This window comes from Anopheles ziemanni, chromosome X, assembly GCF_943734765.1.
Source record: "Anopheles ziemanni chromosome X, idAnoZiCoDA_A2_x.2, whole genome shotgun sequence".
NCBI classification, from domain to species: Eukaryota; Metazoa; Arthropoda; class Insecta; order Diptera; family Culicidae; genus Anopheles; species Anopheles ziemanni.
Window position 1 is genome coordinate 11,260,777 of NC_080707.1, and position 6,000 is coordinate 11,266,776.

Here is a 6,000-nt window from a genome sequence, read left to right on the forward strand (position 1 = left end):
GACGCGTGTGACAAACAAACAGCGCCGCTCTGCTAACCAATCGGTGTTTTTCACTCTGCTGCCTACTTGCAGGCAGTCCATTCCGGAGGATATGTTTTCGTCAGCGGCTGCAAATGACAGCGAGGCGGTTGTAAATAAATAAGCAGCACGAATAAAACGCTGAGGTCCGCGGTTCAACACCTCGGCGAAAAGTCGGCCCTACCCCCTGCCAGAGGATACGATGGATATGACCTTCCGAGTTTAGGTCCGGCAGCTCCAGGGATGAATAAAATATAACCATCGAATATGGTTCCAACGAAACCAGAATGTTTTCGAATCAAGCTACCAGAGCTGATCGGGATTCCCGTCGGTCAGTTCCTTGTCTCGTCGTAAAGGCAGGAGAGGTCGGGTTACATCGGTGGAGTCTTCAGCATCGTTCGTATCGATCCACGGAATGATTTTGAGTTTCTATCAGAAGACGACTATTGATTCTTCACCTCTTCCAGTGATACTACGCTCGATGAGATAAAGTGACCTTATGGAAAAAACTACTGCATCGCTAATCGAAGGTCAATAAACCAAAGACATTTCCTCGACGATATCTTGTGCAACTTATTTTGCAAAAGTAAACCGTGGCAGAAAGGATAAGAATCATCCTGGAAGGGAAAGATCTAAACAAAAAGGCTTAAAGTCGTTGAAACCGATGTAAAAGGCAATTCCTATGGCAATAAATTTCAGGCAATGCAACCAAGTGTCTGTACTCCTAACTCAAAAGGTGATAAATTGAAGTAATGGTTTAACGCCGAGGATAAGTCGGGAGTCTGTTGTAGAAGAATATCACGCGATCAATTAATTTTGGAGCAGAATAGGGAATGCGGTCAAGTCACGAAAATTATTGCAAAATCATCGCCTGCTAGGTCCTGCCGTGCAATCTGTCTCGGCAAGAATGAAGATGGACGTCGAGAGCAATCAAACGCTTCTGTCCTCCGGCCCCATTCGCCCCTTTCCGGTCTAGGAAAATGGTTTTTCATTTGTGCCGCACTTCAATCTCGTTCTTCCGCTGCACAGTGAGCTTGGTTTTTATTTGTCCCCTTGCGTAAGGTCACGTAAGGGCGGGCAGAATGGGTCCTACCCTCACACTCACTTTAAAGCGTTGACACTTTTGGGGAAGCAGCAGGACCGTGTTGGCGCTTGACAGATGAGGGAAATTAATATGTCCCTAATGAAAGAGGAGTGTCCGTCGGAACCGGCGGGGGAGTGCTTTTTTGCTCTGATTGTGTTTATTTGCTGGTTTGTTTTGTTTTTCGCTTGCCACGTCGCCGCTCGTTCCATTATCCTTCTTCGTCGTTATTCGTCGTTGTGTATGTGTGTGTGCCGCGGTCAGCGCAGTTAGAATTGCAAAAGGATTTCCAAGTTATACGCGAGGGTTTGCTTCGCCGAGCAGTTTTGCAATTGTTTTATTTTATGGCTTCGGAATGTTTCACGTACTCTTTGCTAGGGTTTCCCTTTCCTTTTCCTCTTGAATGCATCGTATATAACGGACGCAGTTTCATTTGGTCGGTGAGCGGGGTGAAAGGTGAGATCGACCGGCTTCACGTCCACCCAACTCCTTAAAAACAAACTAAAATAAAGAAATAAACAAATAAAAAAGATAATAATCAAAAAAGCAAAGTTGAAGTGGCGAATACGTGTTGTAACTTTTTTGGCATCGCTCTCGTGATTGCGCTGCACGGTGGGATAGGGTGGAACAGTCAAGCGGATGTTTCTAATTTTTTTATGAATTTCTCAACGATTTTAATTGTTTTCATCCAAGACTGAACCAAAACACAGATAAAAGTATATTTTCCCATTGGAAATCCAGATGGCGTCACTGTAGTATGAACAAGGCTTGGTACTCGAGATGTAAGCAGTCAACTAACGAAATGCAACCATGCGTTTTTTCGAAAAACAGCATAGAATTGCTTCGTAAGTTTGTTTTTAGCATCTGTTTTCTATTAGATTGATATGTACCATAGTTTTTGGTCGTGTGGGCATATTCGGGCAGCTGAGTTTTTGATTATATATGAACTGATTTGTAGTATAAATTTCTCAGATAGACATTTTTTTTATTCGTTATCTTAACAACGTTGTTTCTCTTTATTTTCCATCAAAATGTTTTTACTTCAATGGTTGCAGCAGTCCAAATGAGAAAGTTGTATTTAAATTCATAAAATGTATATATTTTAAATTGACTAAACCATATGTATTTAAAAATTGGGTTAACAATATAAAAAATAACACTCTTTTTCACTTTTTTATCTTTTCAAAGTACAGATACAACATTGAGCAATGTATTGAGTGTATCGAGTTTATACTAGGAAAAAAGCTCTCTGGCTATTATTAAAGGTTGCATTAACATACACATATTTGATTGTTTTCGTCTCTTATCCCACCGTGCGCTGGTGCCCGTGCGTTTTTCGCTTCACTCACATGTTCTCTTTCAATGTTGCCCTCCGCCACTTACTTTCTGCCCTTTTTATTTGTGACTTTTATGGGGCTTCCACCGGTTCTCGGCACGGTTTCGACCAGTTTTCCTTTTGTGTTACCGAGTTCTGCTGTCAATATATAAACTGGAAACATTTGACGCACATACCACGGTGCCTTCGTTGAACTGCGCCCAAACCATTGGCTGAGTGGCTGGCTGACAAATTGTAAGTAGATTTTTTTTGGGCGACCACTCTGTCCGCGGATTGGATGGATTTCAATTACGGATTTTTCACGTTCGGTAGTGTGCATCGGCCGGTTCCAGCCGTGTATCGAACGTGCCGTTGGCTGTGGGTTGGTTTCCATCCGAGCGCGTCGAAACGGTTCGGTTTATTTATTTATTTTCTCTCTCTCTGTTCCATTCAGTGAATCACTCGTTCAAGAAAAGAAAAAAAAAAAAAAACTGAAACAACAAAGATGCCGAATTATACGGAAAAACTGAAGGCACAAGCCTCCGAATATATGTGCCGAACCGCGCAAGTAGGCCCGGGGCCTATCCCCCAACGGAGAAATAATTATTTTTAATGATGATCATATTTTATCATTAATTATCTGTAATTCATTTTGCACTGGCGCTCAACGACCAAACCGTAACATCATCGGCATTGTTTCTATTTGTGCACGCGCGTGTGCGTGTATGTTTTTATATTGTGATTGGATGATGTATTCCTTGGCTTTCTTCTTGCTGGCTTAGGTTTATTTGCCGCTCCGGTGCTCAATTTGGTGGATTTTTTCTTCTTTCGCGCGGAGGTGGGAAAGAAATAATTTATGAAGTTCAAGGACAAACGGTAGCACATCGGGGTGCGCGCGCGCGTGTGTGTGTGTGTGCTAGGTGCATGGGTAAAGGGCTGGGACGAAAACGTAAATAATAGGTGAGACAAATGATACATTCGCCCGGAGGCGGCAATAAGTCAGCGCAAGATGGATGGTGCCCGGGACAAACGAGGTGTTGGTCCAATGTTTCCAAACCCACGGCGAATGATAGCCAAGGAGAGAATGGCCTCTTCGATGCGCGACGCCACGGCCTGGCTTGCTTCACGATAAACCGTAGAATAAAGGCCCGTGACACTTGTTGAGAGAAGCTTCGGTGCGGCCTTAACTTTTCACCTCGCAGCACGAAAAGGAAAAATTTGAGTCGTGTGTTGAAAACAACCGGAATCGGTTATGATGGCGCTTCAAATGATTCCATCAATCATTTTGTTGCGCATGTATTACGTTCTTAGCTGGTTTTATTGTTTGCCGGGCAACCTTTAGCTTTTTTTTATAAAGGATAAGGTACAATATTAATGATGTTAGTAACAAAGCCATATAATTGACGCGTTCTCCTATTCTGTGCCTAAGATGGATATGTTTCACAAAGAAAATATGAAACCAAGACATTCTATCCACGAAAACGGTCAACACTTATTTCAAAGATAACATTCACGTTATATTGTTTAGGATTTTTTCGAGTTTTCGGAGAACCTATTCCGTAGTATGGATAAAAAGCTTGTTAAACTTTCAAAATGAAATAGCGGTAAGCTACATCTAAAACAAAAAATTACGATTTCTCTGTTCGATCAGTTCTGAAAACCAAGTTGACAACCCTGTTTATAGCAATATTGCTTCTAAAGACGCAATAAATTTTCTATTTTTAAAGCACAGAACGAAAAAAACTATGGAAAATTATAAAAATCTTGTTTGAAACATTTTGAGTCAAAAAAAAGGAATTCAAACTTGGTTCAAATCGATCTTTTTTGCCATACACCATGTTAGCGGAATGATGGAGAGGTGAAACAAAAATTTTAAAACGCCAAAATATTGCCTACAAATACACTATAAAGTAGCCGTATGCGAATTAGTAAAATCTTCAACTATAGAGAAGTTATAAAGTCTTAAAAAGAACGGTCACTAGATTCCAAAGCAATGCATTCTAGTGTTAACAAAACTTGGTGGGTGGTGATGGCCTTCATTCGGCACTGACAGTAGATTCGACTCCTTAAAGAGGGAAAGAGTAAATAAATTAATTACTAGTACAGCGATCCCAAGGAAGGTATCGAATCTGAAGCAGGTATTTCCGAGCCCCGTACAAGGAATCAAATAAAATTACAGATTCAAATCGAGTGAGGTAGGAAAATAGAAATAGGTACTAGAATACTTTAAGTGTAGTTAAAAGAGTAAATAAATTACAGAGAAAGTGTGTTAATGATGTTTATTATATCTTATTCGATTCGTTGTTAAGGAGTCGAATAAGTTTGGTGACGAGCAACTCTTTTACTTACTCACTCACTTTTTTGAGACTCGAACAGTAGTGTACTCTGTACAGGGTTTAAATGTCTCATTAAAACTCATTTTTGTATATTGAATAGCAAGAGAGTAACTGCAAGATTCAAATCATCATGATGATTGTTCAATCTGGTTCCAATCTCTCGAAAGAGTTGTTGTTCTTACCACTAGTATTTTTCATGTCGCTTTATTCTCTGATTTATTAAAATCGTGTATCCTCTCTGGCAAAACTGTTGAACTTGTTGCTTCAGTTTGATAAGCAATTGTATTGCTGTGGGAACCGGTTCTTTTAATTATTCTGTGCGGGAACCCGTTTGCATTGAGGAATTGCACTACCGACGACCGAAAATTGAGGTGGTAATTATTGGTAAAGAGGGTAAAACGACGAGCGAGAAAGATAATCAACATGGCGGATAACTCCCATTGAGCGCCGGTGGATAAAATTCGGTATTTATAAACGCTGCCATTGCGATTCCATTCTGTCGATTTTTCTTCAATTTCCATCAGACTCGTTTTGTGTTTCACCGTTCCCTTCACTTGTTCGGTGGAGCTAGCAACTGTACGTTGCACGGTTTGGCGGGGTTTCGAGATATTTTATTTGCCTCGCTAATTTGCATTTCAATCCCTCCACTTTTCACTGCCTTCGCTTTTCCGCCGTGCTACCCTTGGTTTTGCTGGAGCGTTGTTTGCGTCCGGAGGGGGATTCTTTCCACGGGCGACAAATTGCAAAACAATAAAGCCCGTTGATATGAGTTGACTGATTAGCTGCGTTTCATTTGATTCGGGCTGCTTATGGCGATAGACTGCCGCTGTCAACCCGGTACGCGGGATGGAAGTTGTTATCGTCTTTCCCTATTTTCGAAATGGTTCGTACCGTTTTCTCGTCCACGACAAAAGAGCTGGTAAATGTTTTCAGCTGTGTAGGGTTTCTATAGCATTTCGATTTGTAGCTGTAGGTTTTCTGGTAAACAGTTGCGTTATTTCAGTAACTTTTCAATTTAGAAGCATCCACAAAGAGTTCAAGGGGTACATTTTGTAATAGATTCTACTAATGCTCACATTTAGTTGCCACTCCAAGATATGTTCTATGTATATAAACGCGTTTAGCAAAGTTGAAACATCTAATAATCTCTGTTTTATGTGCAAAGTGTACAATGTTCACATGGAACATGGACATGGAAATATTCTACACACCACGATGTACGGAACCGTTCCCTCGAGCAAGCGCTCGAT